This window comes from Halichoerus grypus, chromosome 7 (assembly GCF_964656455.1).
Source record: "Halichoerus grypus chromosome 7, mHalGry1.hap1.1, whole genome shotgun sequence".
Lineage (NCBI taxonomy): Eukaryota > Metazoa > Chordata > Mammalia > Carnivora > Phocidae > Halichoerus > Halichoerus grypus.
The window spans coordinates 43,558,933-43,582,717 of record NC_135718.1 but is presented as its reverse complement, the minus strand read 5'-3'; the positions used below and the strand labels follow the sequence as shown (position 1 = coordinate 43,582,717).

General features: G+C 35.8%; 1 protein-coding gene and 1 non-coding gene across 11 annotated transcripts in view; both read left to right on the top strand.

Annotated features, from left to right (window-relative positions):
* The window catches only part of CCSER2 (coiled-coil serine rich protein 2), a 191,255-nt gene that overhangs the window by 55,850 nt on the left and 111,620 nt on the right, over positions 1-23,785 (top strand). The window lies entirely within an intron of this gene.
* Positions 17,427-17,524, top strand: LOC118543192 (U6 spliceosomal RNA). Its single transcript, XR_004920962.1, has one exon. It is a non-coding gene; the product is annotated as a U6 spliceosomal RNA (small nuclear RNA).

Below are 23,785 nucleotides of genomic sequence, written 5' to 3'. Positions count from 1 at the left end.
TCTGACCATTAAAGGAAGATTCCATGTGTGCTTTTAATTAATACATGTTAACCCATTTTGAGTTCAAAGTTTGGGGAAAAATTTGTATGGCATCTCAAGAAGAGCTTCTTTATGAGTTTAAAATGAAAGAACAGTTTTATTTTTTTTGTTTAATTTCTGCCTCCTGTTTCTTTGGGATATATTAATAGGGGCCAGCAAAGCTGTAGCCTCAGGCTGCCAACCTGTTTTTGTAAATAAAGTTTTATTACAGTGCAACCATACCTTTTAATTTATATATAGTCTGTGGCTGCTTTCATGCTGCTATGGCAGGATGAATAGCTGCATCAGAGACTGTATTGCCCACAAACCTAAAAATATTTACTATTTGGTCTTTTTTTTTTTAAGATTTTATTTATTTTTTATTTATTTGAGAGAGAGAGGGACAAGCAGACTCCACACTGAGCGCGGTGGAGCCCGATGTGGGACTCGATCCTAGGACTCTGAGAACATGGCCTGAGTTGAAATCACGAGTCAGACGCTTACCTGACTGAGCCATCCAGGTGCCCCTACTATTTGGTCTTTTAAGAAAGTTTGCTGACTCCTGCATTAGAACACTACAGATAATTTTAAAGATTCAGAAATTAATTTTTCAAACTCAATATAAGTCTATGTAAGCTCTTTAGGCTTTCACTTTTCTTTTTGTTATTTCTAGCACCATTCTTTCTCTGGCCTCCAGTGGAAGGCATCCATCAATCCATTCGACATATTTGAATGTTATGCGCAAGATGTTGAGGATACATTGATCAGGCAGCTATAGCTTTTATTTTAGTGGTGCTTGTGTCCTAATGAGGCCGATGTGGTTGAAATATTTAGCTAACTTAGTAACTATCTTCAGTTAGTAAGTGGGGAAAGTTCTACAGAGGAGAATTACAAAGTATGAAAGTATGTTACTGGAAAACCTGGTCTAGTGTGGGTGTTAGGTAAGGCGTTTTTTGGAAATGATATTTAGGCTAAGTTGCCCTAGGGTTAAAAGGGTATATGTAGTTGCAAGGATGTTACCTGTTTTAGTAAAAAGCATATGAGAAGGCCTTGAGGCAGGAAGGGATTATGGAATATTTGAGGAACTATGAGAAGGCTACTATAGCTTGAGCACTGACATGGAAGGGAGGAGTGGCAGGAGAGGAGGCTATAAGTACAGGCTCTTATGGAGCTCAAAGGATTTGGATCTTTGTCCTAAAAATTGAAGGGGAACTGATGGAGGGTTTTAAGCTTGAAAGGGACATAATTTGATTTACATTTAAAAAATGCTCTGTATGAAGATTGAATTAGAAGGGAGCTAGACAATGTGCTGGAAGCTATTGTTCCTGAAGACGGATGGTAGTGGCTTGGGCTAAAGTGGTAGCAAAATGGAGATCTAGAGGGGTGGGTGATTTTGAAAACAGGCTTAGTAGGTGCAATTGGTAAAATTGAATTATTTGTTAACTGTAGGGGAGAAAAGTGTTACCTCCTCACTTTTAGAAGTTCTGACTAATATTGTTGGTTCTATTCATTCTGCCCAAATCATCCTAAATTGTTAGTTTGACTTGTTATTTTTCTGTTGGTTTTCCTATTACTTCTAATGTCAAATCTAAACTCCTTTGACTGGTTCTTATGCTGGTCTGTCTGGTTGCTTTTAATCTCCTATTATTAGGAGAATATACTGGAATATACTTGATATTTCATTATCTCTCTCATCACTCTTAGGTTTCTGGCACTATGTAAGTGCTCAATATATACTCGTTGGAATGGGTGCTGTGATGACATGCCATTTAATTTGAGATAAATAGAAAAACTTAAAGGTACTGTTTAATGCTATTCAGTATTTTTCCATTCATATTGTGACATAACCTATTCACAAAGTAAGTTTCTAAGGTACCACGTGTCATAATGGCAAGGTACAAGTAACTAAAAATGTGACATTAGCATGGATGTCATAGTGGAGGGACAGCTTACAGAAAGTTGAGACCGTCTTCATATAGGTAAATGAAAATTTTAAACTGATACTGATACTTTCAGCTGTGCTGTGATATAGCATACAGAACTTGAACACATAGAAGGATTTAATCCAACTCAGCTTTTGTTGTTTGTTTTTTTTTAAGATAAGGGGATAAAATGAGACAAGGAAACTAAATTTTTTTTAATTTATTTTTTTTTGCCAAACTAGTAAATCTTCCATTTGCATTTAATTAATGTAGGGTTTTTTTTGACCTGTTAATGTAACTTTTATATATGAAAAAAAGTTTAAATTTATCAAATATCGTTGTGATGACCCTTTAAACACAATATTTTTCTTCACTCTACATTATTTCTTATGGATTGTTTATTACAATCTGAAGTTTAATTTAGTAATTATGTATTGAGCTTCTAGTGTGTTCCAAACATATTGTTAAGTGCTGAAGATACTGATACAGATAAGGTTATCTTTGTCCTTAATGAATACAAAGTCTAGTATGATTGGCAGATATAAATAAATTATCATACTGTAATTTTATAAGTGATGTGCATGCTATGATTAGTATGCATGTGGTCTCAAAATAATGCAGATGGGAGGTTAACTCCGTCTGTGTGTGTTTGGAAGATTTCAAAGAGGAAGTTATGTCTGAGTTGAGTTTCAGTGAATGAATACAAAGTTGACCGGTTGACCAAGGAAAAGAGAGGGTGAACATTCATTTTAGGCATTGAAAACAGCATATTAAACTCCATTTGATGTAATGTGCAATAAGTCTGATGCTCAGCTAAAATGGGCACTCAGTGATGCACGGTAACTTGACTGGTTTTAAGGACAGAAAATTGAATCTCAAGGAAATTCAGACTACTGAAGGAGTTGGGGCCATTAAATACATTCATTTTTCCATCATCCAACAAGAGTACTACTCCAGATCACCAATGCATTTGGCATTTCAATTTATTAAACATTGTTATGATTTTGTTAAATCAACATTTTTAAGTAGAGCCTCCAGGGTGCTGGATGGTGAGCCAAAAGACCACAAGAGAAACAAAGAGAAGTTTACTACTCACAGGCTGTGGAGGAAGTATACCCCTTGTCTTGAGGGACCACCCAGGAAGGTCAAGGCAGGGTACAGGCAGAAAGAGTGAGGAACTGGGGCACCTGCCTTTATTAGGGTCTATGGGTGGAGTGCTTTGGGGTTCCTTTTTGGGGTAAGGTGGATTGTCCAGTTAGACCATAAAGAGCAAGGGTTTTGGTAAGCTTCACAGGGGTTTTACCTAAGGGCCACACAAGGGGAAGGTGTTGGGAGGCAAGGAACTTAACATTTGCTTGTGACTGTGGGCTGTTATCTAGGGCTTGTACTTGTACAAGGGATTAGTGTCAGTTTAAGGCCCTTGCAGGCAGCTTGGCCAAAAATGTAAGCCGAGGCAGCAATATGATGGAATAGCTCAGCTAAGCTCTCAACAAACATACATGTTAACTGAAATCTGCCACCCACCATTATAATCAGTGTGGCTAAAATTGTTTATCTGAAACCTGTAAAGGCTAAAGTAAATTTTAAAAAGATCTAAGTCAAGTCAAGCAGAATTTGACTTGGGTTTTTTGCCAAAGTCTACAACATATTACAAGACTGGCAGGGCAGAGACAGTTTACCTACCTCCAGTAGAAGTCCCACACAGGATCACACACTGACTCATCTCTCCTTCCTTTTCATCGGGTGATGTGCTTATGTGTTGGCCTTTGTCTCTTTCAGCCCACTGGGAAGTACCACAGAAAGGAGGGAACAGATACTTAAACTATAAAGTTCTCAGGCAATAGGAATAGGATTGGATTTAAAACAGAAGAAACATGGGGCACCTTGGTGGCTCAGTCGTTAAGCGTCTGCCTTCGGCTCAGGTCATGATCCCAGGGTCCTGGGATCGAGCCCCACATTGGGCTCACTGCTCAGCGAGAAGCCTGCTTCTCCCTCTCCCACTCCCTGTTTGTGTTCCCTCTCTCGCTGTGTCTCTCTCTGTCAAATAAATAAATAAAATCTTAAAAAACAAAAACAGAAGAAACAGAAATGTCTTATTATAGAATTAAAGAAACAGAATATATTTGATTTCTTTTGCTGTTTTAACGAATTACCACAAACCTAGTGTCTTAAAACAACACACGTTTATTATCTTATAGTTCTGTAGGTGAGAAGTCAGATACAGGTCTCAGTGGGCTAAAATCAAGGTGTCAGCAGGGCTGTGTTCTTTTTGGAGGCTCTAGGGGAGAATCCTTTTTTATTTTTATTTTTTTTTAACCTTTTCCAGTTTCAAGCAGCTGCCCTTGAATTATGACCCTCCCCACTTCCTCCATCTTTAAAGCCAGCAACACTGCATCTCTTTCACCACTCTTCCTCTGCCTCTCTCTTGCACTCTAAAGATGATTACAGTGGACCCACCTAGATAATCCAGGATAAAATCCCTATTTTAAGGTCAGCTGACTGGCAGCCATAATTCCACCTGCAACCTTAATTCCTCTTTTGCTGTGTAACTTAACATATTCACAGGTATTATTCCAGGGATTATTCTCTTTATCAGGAAAATTATTTCATTTCTCCGGAATTCCTATTTTTATTGCAGTAGAATTCTTAAAATATTTTGTGAGAAATCATAATTTCAGCATGGAGATCCCAAAATGAAACAGTGAGTAGTCATTTCTTCCTCTGGAGCTCTTAGATTTGTGACCCTGTATACTGTGTTTATTTTTGTAAGGTGTTCCTGGGTATTAAGGTGGGTTTGTTCCTGGGAATAATGGAGGAAAATCTAAGATGAACATTTCTTGAGAGCAAAAGAGAAATTTATAAAGCATTGAGCTATAGCTGAAGTCTTCTCTTTCTAGTTACATAATTCACAGGAAATAACAATGATGAGTGGTCATTTAATTAAAAAAAAATTTTTTTTTAAGAGTTTTGTGTCATAGGGTATTCTTTGTAAAGAATTTGTGTAGAAATGTCAATAGAGCCCTGTTGTTCTGTTCTCTTGGTCTGGGAACAAGCTCTATTTTAAGGAAATTTCTTCTGTAAAATGTTTGTATTGTAGTGATATTTTATAAGCTTATTTAAACTTGGTCACTGTCATCACATCTGGCCATTGGAGTTTTCTTTACGGTTAGACTAACTGCCTCAGCCTTTATTTCAGGTAGAGTCTTGTAGCAGTACTACATCTGAAATCTCTCTGAGCAGGGATTTTTTAATATTGTGGTGGGAGTGAGAGACAAGGAAGAACTCTGGATTAGAAGTTACTGAGGCTGAGTGTTAGTCTGGATTCATTTTCACTCACTATGTTTTGGGTATCTATGAGATAATCACAAACAAGAATTTTTGAAGCCTTCTTAAATGAGGAGTTTGATCCATTATCCTTTTCAAATCTGGAAATTTTTCTTTTATTTTCTTTTTTTATTATTTTATCCCCTCCCTTGTTTCTGTGCCCTTTTCCTAGAACTTCTAATAGTTGGTTATTATATCTCACATGAGCTTATGAGCTTCCATTCTCTCCTGTTTTTCTATTTCTGTTCATTCTTCTTCTATTATTATTATTATTTATTTATTTATTTATTTTTTTGTCCTTTGTCTTTCTGAGAGATTAATTCTTAGAGTCTGTCTTCTGGCCCTTTATGTTAAATTTTTAAATCAGGCAGTTACTTAATTTTTTGTAGAAAATTTCACACCTATTCAAACCTAGAGAGAAGAGTCAAGGGGGTTCACTATACCAGCTATTCAACTTAAAGGATGATCAAAATCATGGCCTTTTTTCATTTATATCCCGATTCACCCACTCCTCTCCCCAAACAGGATTAATTTGAGTGAGTCTTACACATCATCATGATTTATGTGATACAATAATGTAATATAAAATATTTATTTATTTAAATTTATTTATTTGAGAGAGAGAAAGAGCATGAACCGGGCGGTGGGTGGGGGGCACAGAGTGAGAGGGAGAAGCAGACTCCCCGCTGAGCAGGGAGCCTGACACAGGGCTCGATTCCAGGACCCTGCGGTCATGACCTGAGCCAAAGGCAGACACTTAACTGACTGAGCCACTCAGGCACCCCTAAAATTTTTATATGTAAATGTACACTTGTACATTTATATGTAGATATTTCACTATGCCTTAATAATTAGTTACTTCTCAATGTTTTACTAATAGATAAGCACTCTTGTTCAGACATAGCTAAATTTCATTACTGTACCTTTAAAAAATAAGTCATTTCTTAATATCATTAAGATCCTAGTAAATACTCAATTTTTAGTAAACTTTTGAGTTTTAGTTTTTTTTTTATTTGAATTCAATTAGCCAACATATAGTACATCATTAGTTTCAGATGTAGAGTTCAATGATTCATCAGTTTTGAGTTTTAGATTTACAGAATTATTGCAAAGATAGTATAAAGAGTACCTGTTTATCCCACATCCAGTTTCCCCTATTATTAGCATATTATATTAATATGGCGTATTTGCTACATTAATGAACCAATATTGATATCTTATTACTTAGAGTCCACATTATTTGGATATTCTCAGTTTTCCCCTTCTTTTTCTGTTCTAGGATTCCATATAGGATATGTATTATAATTAGTAGTCATGTCTTAGACTGCTCTTGGTTGTGACAGTGTCTTGGACTTTCCTTGATTTCGATGGCCTTGGCATTTTTGAAGAGTACTACTAGTTAGATATTTTCTAGAATGTTGCCCACCTGGGGTTTGTTTCATGCTTTCCTTATGATTAGACTGGGGAAATATGTTTTTGGGCAGAAGACCACAGAGTTAAAGTGCATTCTCTCAGGGATGTATACTGTCAATATGACTCATCATTGTTGCTGTTGACCCTGGCATGAGATAGTGTTTTTCAGGTTTCTCCACAGTGAAAGTTTTTCTTTTCTTCTCTCTTTCCATACTGTACTCTTTGGGAAACATCACTTTGGGCAGCACACACTTAAGGAATAGCTAGTTATGATCCACCTCATTAAGTGTGGAGTATCTCTATATAAATTATTTGGATTTCTACTGCAAGATGGAAAGGATTTGTCTCGTTCCTCATTTATTTATTCCCTCATTTCTTTATATCAGTATGGATTACATATTTTATACTTTTGGTTCTAATTCATACCCCTGTCATTGTGTTTTTTTGTTATTTTGGTTTTGGGTAGCTTTTTTTTTTTTTTTTTTAACTTTCTGGCATTGTAAGATGCTCCAGACTCATCTCGTATATTTCCTGCCTCAGTCTTAGAATCAGCCCTTTCTCCAAAGAACCTTAGTTTCTTTTTTTTTTTTTTAGATTTATTTATTTATTTTAGAGAGCAAGAGTGGCATGAGGAGGGAGATGGAGAGAATCTCAAGTAGACTCTCTGCTGAGCGCAGAGCCCAACATGGGGCTTGATCTCACGACCCAGAGTCATGACCTGAGCCAAAATCAGGAGTTGGACACTCAACCAACTGAGCCACCCAGTCACCCCCAAAGAGCCTTAGTTTCTAATTGGAGAATTGTATTAGAAACCAAAATTTGCATGTAAGATATGTGGCAACCAGGGTTTTGGTTCTAGATTTTGTCAGCTGAAAGAAGAGATATATGTGTGTGTACCAACCTGTGTATATACACATATCTATAAATATTTCTGTATGTAACCTTTTATATTTTGAGCTAAACATGAGTTCACATATTGATGTGTCCGATTCTAATCCATTACCATGTGCATCATTCTTGCTTTTTCCCCTTGCTTGTTTGTAACCTCCCACTCTAAGAGGAAGAAAACTGCTTACTCTCAGCCATCCATTTATGTAATTGTTCAATTCCAGTATATTTAATCATTTCAGAATTGTTAGTTTGTACCCCGACAGGAAACACCTTTATCAACTAGAGTACAGTGCTTATAGAATTTCTTAGCCTTTAGTCTTAGACTCCATTCACTTCTGAAGTTACTTAGATCAGCACCTTATACCACTCATCCCCTTCAGTGAGTTTGCGTCATACATTTGTAATAAATACATTCAGACTTTTGTCACATTCTGTACTCCCTCCAGGGACGCTGACTTCCTAAAAGATTTTTAAACAAATTTGCATGCATTAAAGTTTACTCCTTGTGCTGTAAAGTTCAGTGGATTTTAACAAACGCTTAATGTTTTGTATTCACCATTACAATATCATAAAGAGTAGTTTCACCATCCTAAAATGTTCCCTATACTTCATCTGTTTATTGCTTTCCCCATTGAGCCCCTGGCAAACACTGATTTATCTCCATAGTTTTGCCTTTTAAAGAATGCCATATAACTAAAATCGTACAGTGTGTATCTTTTTCACACTGGCTTCTTTCATTTAGCAATATGCATTTGAGATTCATCCATGTCTTTTTGTGGCTTGATACCTCATTTTTTAAATTGATAAATAATACTACATTGTATGGATGTACCACGGTTCGTTTATCCATTCACCAAAGGAAATGTTGGTTGCTTCCAGTTTTTGGCCATTATTGATAAAGCTGCCATAAATATCCACATGCAGGTATTTCTGTGTGTAAATGTTTCTTTAGTATATGTGCTGCCAAAGTGAGCCCTGTGTATAGATGTTTCTTTAAATCATTGGGGAAAGTATCAAAGAGTGCAGTTGCTTGCTCATGGGGTAAGGCTAAAAAAGCCTTATTTAAAAGAAACTGCCAAATTATTTTGCAAAGTTGTACCATTTTGCATTCCCACTAACAGTGAGTGAGAGTTCCAGTTGCTCTGCATTCTTATCAGCAGTTGGTATTGTCAGTGTTTGGATTTTAGGCATTTTAATAGGTGTACAGTGGTATCTCATTGTTTTTAAATTTGCAATTCCCTAATAATAATGCTGAGCATCTTTTCATATGCTTATTTGTCATCTGTATATCTTTGGTGAAGTGTCACTTTTGATCTATTGCCCATTTTTTAAAAAAATTTTTATTGTTATGTTAATCACCATACATTACATCATTAGTTTTTGATGTAGTGTTCCATGATTCATTGTTTGTGCATAACACCCAGTGCTCCATGCAGAACGTGCCCTCCTCAATACCCATCACCAGGCTAACCCATCCTCCCACCCCCCTCCCCTCTAGAACCCTCAGTTTGTTTTTCAGAGTCCATCGTCTCTCATGGTTCGTCTCCCCCTCCGATTCCCCCCCTTCATTCTTCCCCTCCTGCTATCTTCTTTTTTTTTTTTTCTTAACATATTGCATTATTTGTTTCAGAGGTACAGATCTGAGATTCAACAGTCTTGCACAATTCACAGTGCTTACCAGAGCACATACCCTCCCCAGTGTCTATCACCCAGTCACCCCATCCCTCCCACCCCACCCCCCACTCCAGCAACCCTCAGTTTGTTTCCTGAGATTAAGAATTCCTCATATCAGTGAGGTCATATGATAAATGTCTTTCTCTGTTTGACTTATTTCGCTCAGCGTAATACTCTCCAGTTCCATCCACGTCATTACAAATGGCAAGATCTCATTCCTTTTGATTATTGCCCATTTTTTAATTGATTTGTTTTCTTGTTGTTGAGTTTTAAGAGTTCTCTGTATTTTTTGGATATAAATCTTTTATCAGATATGTGTTTTACAGTATTTTCTCCTAGTCTGTGCCTTGTCTTTTCATTCTCTTAAAAATGTCTTTCACAGAGCAGAAGTTTTAATAAATTCCAAATTATCAATGTTTTCTTTCAAAGATAATGCTATTGGTATTGTAATTAACAAATCATTATTAAACCCAAGGTCATGTAGGTTTTCTACTTTAAGAAGTTTTATAGTCTTGTACTTTACATTTTGATCTGTCATCCATTTTGAGTTAATTTCTGTTTAATACTTGTATTTGGGTCAATTTTTTTGCATATAATTTTGTCTAAGAGTTGCAGCACTATTTGTTGAAAAGACTGTCCTTTCTACATTGAACCGTCTCTTCTTCCTCTTTGTCAGAATCAGTTGAGTATATTTGTGTGGGTCTACTTCTTCTGAACTTTGTTCTGTTCTCTTGATCTATGTGTTTCTTCTTTTTTTTTTTTAAGTTTTTATTTATTTATTTGACAGAGACAGCACAAGCAGGGGGAGCAGTAGAGGGAGAGGGAGAGGAAGAGGCAGGCTCCCTGCTGAGCAGGAAGCCTGACACGGGGCTCTATCCCAGGACTCTGGGATCATGATCTGAGCCGAAGGCAGACACTTAACGACGGAGCCACCCAGGCACCCTATGTTTATTTTTAGCCAATAACATGTTGTCTTATTGTGTTGTTTTGTCTTATAGTAAGTCTTGTGTTGTATAACAAAGAATTCAGCTGGCTTTTGTATCTAGTTTGTGCATGGGAATCTCTACACCTTTGGAATTTCTCAAGTGACAGGAGTGTTTTTGTTCATGTTGGCCTTAATAGTTAATGCTAATGAGGTAACTCAGGATGGGGGTAAACTATGCAAGAAAAATCACACCTGTGTTTATAGGGTTGGGGCATTGAGCCAGATAAAATTAGTCTCACCTCTGGGGAGCAGAGGAAGTGGGCTGGAGATTGAGTTCAGTATATGGCCAGTAATTTGATCAATCATGCCTATGTAATGAAACTCCAATAACTCTGGACACTGAATCACAGATGAGCATCCCTAGTTAACAATACTCTATGCATATTGTTACTCATCACTGTACCAATGAAGTGACCTCTTTTGGCTCCAAAGAGAGAGAATACGGAAGTTTTATGTTTGGGATCATCTCAGACCTTGTCCTATGTGTGTCTTCTTTTGGCTGGGCATGATTGATACACTTTTTGTTGTAATATAACTGTAATTGTAAAGTGTATTGCCTTCCTGAGTTCTGTGAGTTCTTCTAGTGAATTATTGAACCTGAGGGAGTACTGGGAACCTCTGGATATGTAGCCACTTGATCAGAAGGTTAGGGCCTGGGAACCCCTGAGTTTTAGCTAGTGGTGTCTGAATTGAGGTCAGTCTTTGGAAGACTGTGCTTTTAACTTAGGAAGTTTGTTTTAACTCTGGATCGTTAGCATGATAAGTCATTGGAGTTTGTACCGTAAAAAGTGAAATTTGCTATATCAACCCTGACTCACTGAAACATAATTTGAGAAGAGAAAGGATGAAGGGGCAAAGGAGTGCAGAATTTTTTATTTTTAGATGGCTATATATTCATTCATGATATGAAACTGTAGCTGTGCTGTGATCCATTACTAAAGGCAAAAGTTATGGGATGGAATTTAGAAATGATGATATTCAACTCCCAATGAGATGGCTCACTGGATACATACATAAGAAACAAGCTAAATACAGAATTTCTTGATTATTGTTATGTGTAATAGCTAAAATGAAAGTAATGTAGAGTTCTGGAGCTGATTCTGATGCGGAGGCAAGCTTAGATTTCAGTCAGTTTGAACTACAACCAGTAGTCTTGAAGCCACCTGCAATGGGAAAAATTATTCTAGGACAACAGACAGTATTGCTATGACCTCTGGTTACCAGAAAAGTAGTCCAGTTGGAGGGAGGGCAAAACCAAGAAACTTCTGAAACCAGTGGTTATAGTGCCGAGGAGTTGTCTCATTTTGTGGATCTGTTCATCATCAGCTTCTTGAAGAATTTTTACTGAAATGGATAGTGAGAATGACTAATTTAGGGTTAGTATCTTTGGTTTTGAATGTTATAAAGAGGAAGAGAATGGTTGATATAAGACCCACAGCTTACTATGTAACAGTCACAAATGGCTATATACAGTGGGTTATTACCAAGGGAGCAGGTAGCCTGGTGGACTGGATAAAAACTGCTGTGAAGTTTGTTTACCTGAAAAGAGAGACTGTCTTTCCTCTGTAAATGCCTAGTGGAAAACCCAAGATGAAGTGGCTGTACACCTTATAGCAAGCCATGCTGGACTGGCTTTATGGTGATTGGGATAGTCATCTACTGAATGTGTTCCTTACCCAGATCATGGTAACTGCTATGATTAAGGGGGCCCCTTTTACATGGGCATCCTATGTAACCATGCTGTAAAACCAAGCAACTGTTCAAGAAACTTTGTCATATTTGCTGTCTCTGTTTCCCTTATAGGTACTAAAGATCAAAAAAAAAAAAAAAAAATCATTAACAAGAAAGGAGGGAAAGACAGAAGGGGAGAGAGCCTAGGGACTTGTTCTTTCAGGGCTGGATGTTTATTAGAATGGGATGAATATACCAAACATTGATGAGGTTGAAGCAGAGGTGTTAATGCAGCACTATTGAAGATCAAGTGTACCAATGGAAGCCAGTGCTGGTCCCATACCCTTAAAGGGCCCTAAATAAGTACCCCCTATTTATCTTAGTTTGGGAGAATTTAAAAGGTGAAAGGCAAAGATGCAAATGAGGAACCTGACCTGGAATTACCTGGGACAGTGGTCTGGTAGGTTAGTCAAAATGAAGATTGAAGAAGGGTCTGGGTCCCTTGGCTCTTAACTCTTCCCCTCTGGGGACCTAAGGCCTTATGTATACAAATGGGTAAAATGGTGACTGTGTGTAAACGAGACCTTTCTGGGACTCTTTAACATAGGAACCCCATGTGCTTTGGTATCAAAACCTGTTGATGGGGCGCCTGGGTGGCTCAGTCATTAAGCGTCTGCCTTCAGCTCAGGTCATTATTGAGCCCTGCATCAGGCTCCCTGCTCAGTGGGAAGCCTGCTTCTCCCTCTCCCACTCCCCCTGCTTGTGTTCCCTCTCTCGCTGTGTCTCCCTCTCTGTCAAATAAATAAATAAATAAATAAATAAATAAATAAATAAATAATTAAAAAAAAAAAAAACCCAACCTGTTGATGATGTCCTAACTGTGGCTACTTTTAGACTGAGAGAATATAGTAATGTATGGATTGATGGGATTAAGATAAAAGTTCAGATGAAAACTGGAATGTTTGAACAGGTTTTATGTGAAATGATTGGTTTTCTTTACCTGAATGTTTTATGCAAAATAATATGCCTTACCTAGTATTGTAAAAGCAGAACTGCTTGGTGAAGTCTTAATGATAGAGGTTACCGTTGGGGATGCAACAGTTGATGGGATTATCTTGTTCTATGAAGGTTTCAGAATAATAATTCTACCACTGACAATATAATTACTGAAAACAGTTTGAGGATTTTTTTTTCTTTTTTTCCTACTTGAAATAGTTTCTCCCTGAATCGTTATTCCATGAACTTGATATATAGTTGGGTTTGTGTATATCATTTTACTTTAGATTTTTAGGGATTCATTCAAGCATTGTTTGTATTAGTAAGAAGATTGGAAACAACCCAAATATCCAAATAATACCTGTATTACGTAAGAATATAATATTATGGAGGCTAAGTAGTGGAAGAGATATGAATGTATCTATTTTTGTTTAAAATTTTTAACTTTTTTTTGTTACTCCAGTGATTTTAGAAAAAGTAAGCCGATATGTATATATTTACTTCCCCTCAACTTCTATGCATATGTAATATGCTTTTGCTATTACAAGTAAATCCTTGATAAATAACCTTATCTTTCTGTATTTTGGGGATAGATACTTTGAATTGTGATGTTGAATCAAAGGTTAAATGCACAAGTAATTTTGTAAGATGTTTGAGCAATAATTTTTAATTTCCAAAAGCTTTTTTTCCCTTTAGGTGAAATTCACATAACATAAAATTGACCATATTAAAACAAACATCTCAGTGACAGTACACTTGCAATATTGTACAACCGCCACTCTGTCTAGTTCCAAAATGTTTTCATCACACCAAAGTAAACCTTGTATCCAGGTATTAAGTAGTTACTTCCCACCTGCCCCTCCCCAGCCTCTGGAAACTTCCACTCTGCTTTCTGCATGTATGGATTTACGGATTTTGGATATTTCATATAAATCATGCATACAATATGTAACCTTTTCTGTCTGGCTTCCTTTACTTGCCATGATGTCTTTTTAGGATCATCCACATTATAGCATGTATTGGTAGTCCGTTCCTTTTTAAAACTGAATAATATCCATCATATGTACATTCCATTCATCTATTGATGGACTATGGGTTGTTTCTATCTTTTGGCTATTGTGAATAGTGCTGATATGAACATGCATGTATGCTGATATGAACATGCATGTACATGTTTTTGTTTTGAGTACCTGCTTTACATTTTTGAGGGGCATTTACTTTGTAGTAATTCTGCCTAAGTTTTTGAGGAACTACCAAACTTTTTAAAGCAGCTGAATCATTTTATAAACCACCAGCAATGTGTAGGGCTTCCAATTTTTCTATATCCTTGACAGTAGTTGTTTTCTACTTTTTTCCTTTAATTTTTTTTACCTTAAAAAATTTTTTTTTAATTAAAGCCATCCTACTAGATGTTAAGTGGTATTTTATTGTGGTTTTGATTTACATTTCCCAAATGAATAGTGACGTTAAACGTCTTTTCATGTGCTTGCCGACTATTTATATATCTTTTTTCAGAGAAATGTCTATTTAAGTTCTTTGCCCATTTTTTAAAAAATTGGTTGCTTGTGTTTTTATATATTCTGGATACTAGACACTTATCAGATACATGATTTGCAAATATTTTCTTCCATTCTGTAGGTTGTCTTTCTACTTAATTGATAATATCCTAAGATGCACAGTTTTGATGAAGTCCAATTTTAATTTTGATGAAGTCCAATTTATATTTTCTCTTACTGCTTTTGCTCTTGATGTCATATCTTAAGAATTCACTACAAAATCCAAAGTTACAAAGATTTACCTCTATGTTTTCTTCTAAACATTTATGGTTTTAGTTATTATATTTAGGTTGTTGATCCATTTAGTTAGTTTTTGTGCAGGTTATTATGGTGTGAAGTAATGGTCCAACTTCCATCTTATGCATGTGGATATTTACCTCTCAGCACCATTTGTTGAGATGACTCTTTCCATATTGAGTGATATTGGCACCCTTGTCAAAAATCAGTTGGCCATAGATGAATACATTTATTTCTGTTCTCTCAGTTCTGTTCTGTTGATCTGTATGTCTGTCATGGTGTCAGTAGCACACTATTTTGAATACTGTAGTAACCTGTAATCACATGTTTTTGATTACTTCATTACAAAGATAAGTTTTGAAACCAAGAAGTATGAATTTTCCAAATTTGTACTTTTTTAATACTGTTTTGACATTTGAGGTGCCTCACACTTTCATTTGAATTTTAGAATCAGTTTTTTCATTTCTATAACAAAGGCCATTCAGATTTTGAAAGATTTCATTGAAAATATAGATTACTTTGATTAGTAGCCATTTTAACAACATTAATTCTTACAGTTTATGAACACAAAATGTCTTTTCATTTATCTAGGTCTTTTTTAGTTTCTTTCAGCAATATTTTGTACTTTTCAGCATGTAAGTCTTTTACCTCCTTGGTTAAATTTATTCTAGGCTTTTGTTTTGTTTTGTTTTTTTGGATGCCATTGTTAATGGAATTGTTTTCTTAATTTTTTTTTTTGATTGTTCCTTTTGGTGTATAGAAAAAAATAACTGATTTTTCAGTGTTGATATTGTACCCTTCAACTTTGTTGAGTTTCTTATTAGCTCTAGTAGTTCTTTTGTGAATTCTTTATATCATCATATATATATATATATATATATAAATAAAATTCCATGGTGCCCCAAATATCAAAACAGTATTGAAAAAGGAAAATCATGTCATCTGTGAAACAAGATAGCTTTACTTCTTCTTTTCCAATTCAAATGCCTTTTTATTTAATTTTCTTGTGTGATTTTTCTGGCTAGAACCTCCAGTACACTGTTGAATAGCAATGGTGAAAGCATACATCCTTGTTTTGCTTCTGATTTTAGGGAAATAAACTTTTAGTCCTTCTCTATCGCGTGTGTTAGGTGTGGGTTTTTTATAAATGGTCCTTTATCATGTTGAGAATGTTCCATTATATTTCTACTTTTCTGAATATTTTTGTTATGAAAGGATGATCATTTTGTCTAATGTTATTTCTGCATTGAGGTGATGTGGTTATTTTCTTTCCTTCTATAAACGTGGTGTATTACATCGATTGATTTTCATATGTGGAACTATCTTTGTATTCCTGGGGTAAATCCCAGGCATATAATCTTTTTGATATGCTGATTGGTTGAATTTATTAGTATATATTTATGTTTTTATATCCATATCACAAGGATATTGGTTTCTAGTTTTCTTTCTTTTTTTTTATAATTTTTTTTATTATGTTATGTTAGTCACTATACAGTACATCATTAGTTTTTGATGTAGTGTTCCATAATTCATTGTTTGCGTATAACACCCAGTGAGTGCTCCATGCAATATGTGCCCTCCTTAATACCCATCACTGGGCTCACCCATCCCCCCACCCCACCCCCCTCTAAAACCCTCAGTTTGATTCTTAGAGTCCATAGTCTCTCATGGTTCATCTCGTCCTCTGATTTCCCCCCCTTCATTTTCCCCTTCCTTCTCTTAATGTCCTCCATGCTATTCCTTATGTTCCACAAATAAGTGAAACCATATGATAATTGTCTTTCTCTGTTTGACTTATTTCACTTAGCATAATCTCCTACAGTTCCACCCATGTTGATGCAAATGTTGGGTATTCATCCTTTCTGATGGCTGAGTAATATTCCATTGTATATGTGGACCACATCTTCTTTATCCATTCATCTGTTGTAGTTTTCTTTTCCTGTAGTGTTTTTGTCTGGCAATTGTATCAGGGTAATTCTGGACTCATAGAATGAGTTAGGAAGTGTTATATTTTTTTGAAGAGTTTGAAAAGGAATGGTGTTAATTCTTTAAATTTTTGGTAGAATTCACTAGTTAAGCCATCTGATTTGATAGTTGTTTTTTTTTTTATTGGGAGGTTTGTGATTACTGATTGTGTCTCTTGTTTTAAGTTTGTTCAGATTTTCTATTTTTTTCTGGAGTCATTTTGGTAATTTCTATGCATCTACAAATTTGTCCAGTTATTTTAATTGTCTAATTTTTGTACTGTTGTTCATAGTGTTCATAATACTCTCTTAAAATCCTTTTTATTTTAGTAAGGTTGGTAGTAATGTCCCCATTTTTGCTTCTGATTTTAGTTATTTTTTATAGTTTTGTCTTTCTTTTTTTCTTTGTCAGTATAGCTAATGGTTTGTCATATTTGTGCTTTTCAAATAACCAACTTTTGGTTTCATTGAGTTTTCTCTGTTTTCTATTTTATTTTTTTCTGCACTGATCTTTATGTTTTTTCCTCTGCTAACTTTGGGGTTTAGTTTTCTATTATTTTTATAGCTCCATAAGCTGTAGTTAAATTATTGAATTTTAGATTTTTCTTCTCTTTTTAAGGTAGGCATTTGCTGCAAAAAAATTCACTCTGAGCACTGTTTTTGCTCCATTCCATAAGTTTTGGTATGTTGTATTTTTGCACTAATTTTTCTCTAAGTATTATCTGATTTCTTCTGTGATTTTTCTTTGATCAATTGATTTAGAATATGTTGTTCAGTGCTCACTTCAGCAGCACATATACAACAATTTGGGGAAGATTAGCATGGCCCCTAGGCAAGGATGATACACAAATTTGTGAAGCATTCCGTATTTTTAATAAAAACCTGTTGCAAAGTTCTTTAAAAAATGCATTGTTCAATTTCCATTTTTTTGTGAGTTTTTCAGGTTTTTTCTGTTACGATTTGTAATTTCATTACATTTGGACCAAGAAGATTTTCTTGTGATTTCAGTTTTTAAAAAGTTGTTGAAGATTATTTTGTGAATAACATGTTATATCTTGGAGAATATGCCCCATGCACATAAGAAGAATATGTATTCTGCTTTTGTTGGGTAAATTTTTTTATTTTGTGTGTATACATATATATGTGTGTTTATATAATTGAATTTTTATTTTATATATAACTTGTAACATGTAATATAAATATTATATGTTTATAAGTATATAAATATAAATCTGTATTATGTGTTATATATATTTAAATATTACATATCTGTATCTGTACCTATATGTATATTTATCTTTCAGGTCAAGTTGGTTTATAGTATTGTTCAAGTTCTCTATTTCCATAACAGTCTTCTATCCAGATATTCTATTCATTATTGCAAGTGTAGTATTGACATTTCCAGGTATTATTGTAGAACTCTCTATTTCTCCCTTCAAATTTGTCAGTCTTTGCTTCATATATTTTGCTCTGTTGATTGGTATATACATGTCTGTAATTGTTATATCTTCTTGATTAATTCACCTATTATCAATATATAATATCCTTAAAGTATTTTGTCTGATATTAGTGTGGCCACCTAGCTGTCTTCTGGTTCCTATTTGCATATTTACCTTTAACCTTTATGTGCCTTTAGATACAGTGTGATTCTAAGGTGACTATATATTTACATATGGATTTTTTTTTTTTAAACCACTCTGCCATTTGGGGTATTTAATCCATTTACAGTAGTCACAGATAAGGAATTCCTTATCTGTATCTAATTTTGCTGTTTTTTGTGGGGTTTTTTTGCATGTCTTATACTTTTGTTTCTTATTTCTTCAGTTGCTACTTTATTGAGTTTAATTGATTTTTTGGAATATACCATTTTGATTCTCTTCTAATTTTTCAAATATGTGTATCTAAAATATTTCTTTGGTTACCTAGGAATTACAATGAAAATCCTAAATTTATGACAACCTAGTTTGAATTGATACAAACTTAGCTTCAGTAGTATACAAAAACTCTATTCCTATATAATTTTGTTCCCCTTTTCTTCATGTTATTGTCACAAATTATATCTTAATACATTGTGTACAATTAACATATAATTCTTGTTTTATGTATCTGCCTGAATGACTCCCCTTAGCATTTTTTGTAAGGCAAGCCTACTAGTTACAAACTCAGTTTTTTGGTCTTTGTTTTTATTTTGTAATCTCTTAATTTCTCCTTTATTTTTGAAGGATAGTTTTCCTGGATAGAGATTTCTTGGTTGAGTGTTCTTTAAGCACTTTAAACATGCCATCCCATAGGCTTCTGGCCTCCATGCTTTGTGATGAGAACTTGGCTCTTAATCTTACTATGGATCCCTTGCATACAGTGCATTGCTTTTCTCTTGGTGCTTTATCTTTAGCTTTTGACAATTTGAATATAATGTGTCTTGGTGTGCTGTCTGCATTTATCCTTTTTGTAATTCAGTTTGTTTCTTCAATGTGTGTATCCCTTTTTTCAAATTTGAGAAGTTTTTGGCCATTATTTTTTCAAATATTCTTTCTGCCTGTTTTTCATTCTCCTTCTGAAGTTCTTATCATGCATATGTTGGATGCCTTGACAGAAATCTATCAGGCTTTTTAAAAAATTTTTAATTTAAATTCAATTTAGTTAACATATAGGGTATTATTAGTTTCAGGGGTGGAATTTAGTGATTCATCAGTTGCATATAACACCCAGCGCTCATTACATCAACTGCCCTCCTTAATGCCCATCATCCAGTTACTGCATCCTCCTTACCTACCTCCCCTCCAGCAGCCCTCAGTTTGTTTCCTATAGTTAAGAGTCTCTTATGGTTTGCCTCCCTCTCTGTTTTCATCTTATTTTATTTTTCCTTCCCTTTCCCTATGTTCATCTGTTTTGTTTCTTAAGTTCTGCATATAAGTGAAATCATACAGCATTTGTCTTTCTCTGACTTATTTTGCTTAGCATAATAACGTCTAGTTCAATTCCCATCGTTGCAAATGGCAAGATTTCATTCTTTTTGATGGCTGAGTAATATTTCATTTTATCATACACACACACACACACACACACACACACCCCACATCTTCTTTATCCATTCATCTGTTGATGAACATCTGGGCTCTTTCCATATTTTGGCTATTGTGGACATCGTTGCTATAAACATTGGGGTGTATGTGCCCCTTTGATTCACTATGTTTGTATCCTTTGGATAAATACCTAGTAGTGCAATTGCTGGGTCATAGGGTAGTTCTGTTTTTAACTTTTTGAGGAACCTCCATACTGTTTTCCAGAGTGGCTGCACCAGTTTGCATTCCCACTGTGTATGCAGTGTAAGAAAGTTCCCCTTTCTCTGCATCCTTGCCAACATCTGTTGTTTCCTGACTTGTTAATTTTAGCCATTCTGACTGGTGTGAAGTGGTAGCTCATCGTGGTTCTGATCAAGCTTTTTATTTTTATTGTTTTTCTTTCTTCTACATAGCCTGAATAATTACAATGGACAAATCTTCATATTTGTTGATTCTTTCTTCTCCCTGTTCAGATCTGCTATTGAAATTCTCATGATTTTTTTTTTCATGAGGACCAAATCAAGGTAATTTATTTGAAATGTTTACACAATACCTGGCATCAAGTAGGTATGCAAAAATACAGGTTTACAACTGTATAATCTCTTAATTCTTAAGAGTTAACAGTTAATTGTTCTTTCTTAATTTTTAATATCAGTAAAAAAATTACATAAAATTTACAATTGCAGCTATTTTAAAGTATAGTTCAGTAGAATTAACGATATTCATGTTGCTGTACAACACATCTTTGGAACTTTTTTTATCTTGCATAATTGAAACTCTATATCCATTGAACAACAAGCTCTTCTTTTCCCTCTCCCCACCAGTCCCTGGTAACCACCATTTTACTTTCTGTGTCTATGAGTTTGACTATTCTAGATATTTCATATATGTGGAATCATGCAGTATTGTCATTTTGTGACTGGCCTATTTCACTTAGCATAGTGTCCTCAAGGTTCATCCATGTTACTGCATTTAATAAGCTTTCCTTCTTTTTTAAAGGAGAATAATATTCCATTAAGTGTATATACCACATTTACCCATTCATCTTTTGATGGACATTTGGATTGTTTCCACCTCTTGACTATTGTGAATAATACTGCAGTGAATGTGGGTGTGTACATAGCTCTTTGAGATCCTGCTTTCAGTTATTGTGGATATATACCCAGGAGTTTCAGCAAATTTTTCATTTGTTATACTTTAACTTCAGAATTTCTGTTCGTTTGTTTTTATATTTCTTCTTTACCCATGTTCTGTACTTGGTTAGATATTCGTTGCCTATGGTTTTCTTGAGTTCTTTGAACATATCAAAGACAGTTGTTTTAAAGTCTTTGTCAATAGACAAAATTCAGTGCTTGAGCTCCTTCAGGGATCATTTCTGTTATTTATTTTATTTTTTTATGTGAATGGGTGATACTTTCTTTGCATGACCTGAAGTTTTTGTTGAAAACTGGACATTTTGAATATTTTAATGTGGTAAAACTGGAAATCATATTCTTTACTCTCCTTAGGGTTTGTTTTGTTACTTGCTGTAGGCTGTAGGTGTTTGCTTTTTAGGTAGTTTTTTAAAACTATTTTTGTAAAGTCTTCTTGCTTGTCATGTTTGGTCTAAGAAGTTTGTGTTACTTTAGCATGTGTTTCTTTAGTGTTTTATGCAGGGATTTCCTTGAATGCCAAAAACAAACAAAAGAGACAAAAGGAGGAGAGAAAGAGTGAGAGTAAGAGAGAAGGGAAGGAGGGAAAGATGAAGGGAGGGTGACAGAGAAAGAACAAAGAATTCAAAGCAGGAGAATAAAAAATTCTCAGTCAAAATTAAAAAAAACCTTGTTATCTTTCATCTTTGCACTTTGGCTCTTTGTTCGTGTACTCCTTCAGTGCTTAGCCTGATGATTTACAACCCTGCCTTAACCTTCACTTACTACTTTTTCTGAGCCTAGAGATTAGCTAGAGTTGAAGGCTTCGGGTCCCCTTAGGTCTTTACTGGGAATGCATCCTGCCCTGGGCTTTTTTGTGGCTTTCTAAATTCCTCACTGTAGGGGTGTCTGGGTTGCCCAGTCGGTTGAGTATCTGACTCTTGATTTGAGCTCAGGTCATGATATCGGGGTTGTGAGATCAAGCCCCGTTGCTGGGTGTGGAGCCTGCTTAAGATGAGAATCCTTCTGCCCCTCCCCTGCCATGTGCGCACGCACGCTCCCTCTCTCTCAAAAAAAAATAAGTGATAAATTCCCCACTATACATGGCACCTCTGAATTATCTAATTTCCCAAGGGAACACTCTCCCTAGCCTTTTTCTCAGTCTTTCAGTATTCAATTATATGTGTCAACTATAGTATTTTGCTCCAGGGTGATTGTGGATTGTTTGCCTCACAGTGGTTTTGAGCAATGCCCATTACTTTTCTACCGTGTGTGAATTCCAAGTTAGGCAAAACAAAGACATGCACTTTGTGTCAGTCATTCAGGTAACCCCAGACAGGTTGGAACAGAGAAACACAATTTTTTGGAATAAGGTCTCCACTGAGCTCTTTGGAAACAGGGACCAAGGTCCTAAACTGGGAACAAGATCTGCTGTCCTCAGATTTGCAGCCAAGCTGTAGAGGGGCATACGGGAAAGGCCAGTGTCACTGATAACTGGAATGCAGACCCTTAGAGCAACTCTGAGAAGTGGTTTAGAAGTCTCTTAAGAAGTTAAACATATACTTACTATGTCACCCAGCAATCCCACCACTTCTGGAAATGAAAGTTTATAATCACATAAAAACCTGTACATGAATGTTCATAATAGTTTTATTTATAACAGCTAAAAACTGGAAAAACCAAAATGTCCTTCAGTGAATACATGGATACACAAACTGGTACATCCATGCAATGGAATGCCACTCAGCAATAAAAAGTAATGAATTATTGATCTATTCAGTGACTTAGGTGAATCTTTTTTTTTTTTTAAGATTTTATTTATTTATTTGTCAGAGAGAGAGAGAGAGAGGGAAAGAAAGCACAACCAGGGGGAGCGGGAGGCAGAGGGAGAAGCAGGCTACCCACTGAGCAAGGAGCCTGATGTGGGCGGAACTCGATCCCAGGACTCTGGGATCATGACCTGAGCTGAAGGCAGATGCTGCAACCAACTGAGCCACCCAGGTGCCCCGACTTAGGTGAATCTTAAAGGCATTCTGTTGAGTGTAAGAAGCCAGTCTGAAAGGGTTACAAACTGTATGATTCCATTTATATGACATTCTTGAAAGATAAAACTGTAGTGATGGAGAACAGATCATTGTTTGTTGGGGATATGGGTGGGCAGCGGGTGTAACTATAACTGGATAGTACAAGGGAGATTTTTCAGGTGAAGAGACTATTCTGTGTCCTAACTGCATTGGTGTTTACACAAATTAATATGTATTTTAAAATTCATAAACTGTATACCATAAGAAAAAATTAATTTTACTGCATGATAATTACAGCAGATAGTGATAGTGCTATTCATTTGTCAAAAACTTGGAGGCTTTTGGGGCACCTGGGTGGCTCAGTTGTTAAGCCTCTGCCTTCAGCTCAGGTCATGATCCCAGGCTCCTGGGATCGAGCCCCGCATCGGGCTCTCTGCTCAGCGGGGAGCCTACTTCTCCCTCTCCCACTCCCCTTGCTTGTGCTCCTTCTCTTGCTGTGTCTCTCTGTCAAATAAATAAAATATAAAAAAAACAAACAAACTTGGAGGCTTTCTCCAATTTATTAGTGAAGGAGGGATTCATGGGAGGAAGAACTGGCCCCCACCATCTCATAGCTTGCTCTATTTGTTTTGTTTTTTTTTTTTAAAGATTTTATTTATTTATTTGACAGAGAGAGACACAACGAGAGAGAGGGAACACAAGCAGGGGGAGTGGGAGAAGGAGAAGCAGGCTTCCCGCTGAGCAGAGAGCCCGATGCCTGGCTTGATCCAGGACCCTAGGATCTTGACCTGAGCCGAAGGCACATGCTTAACAACTGAGCCCAGGCGCCCCAGCTTGCTCTATTTGAATGGAAAAGTATTCTCTTCTCAGAGGTCAAGGAAATTCTGTGATGATTCTGCTAATATGTATTCAGAGTTT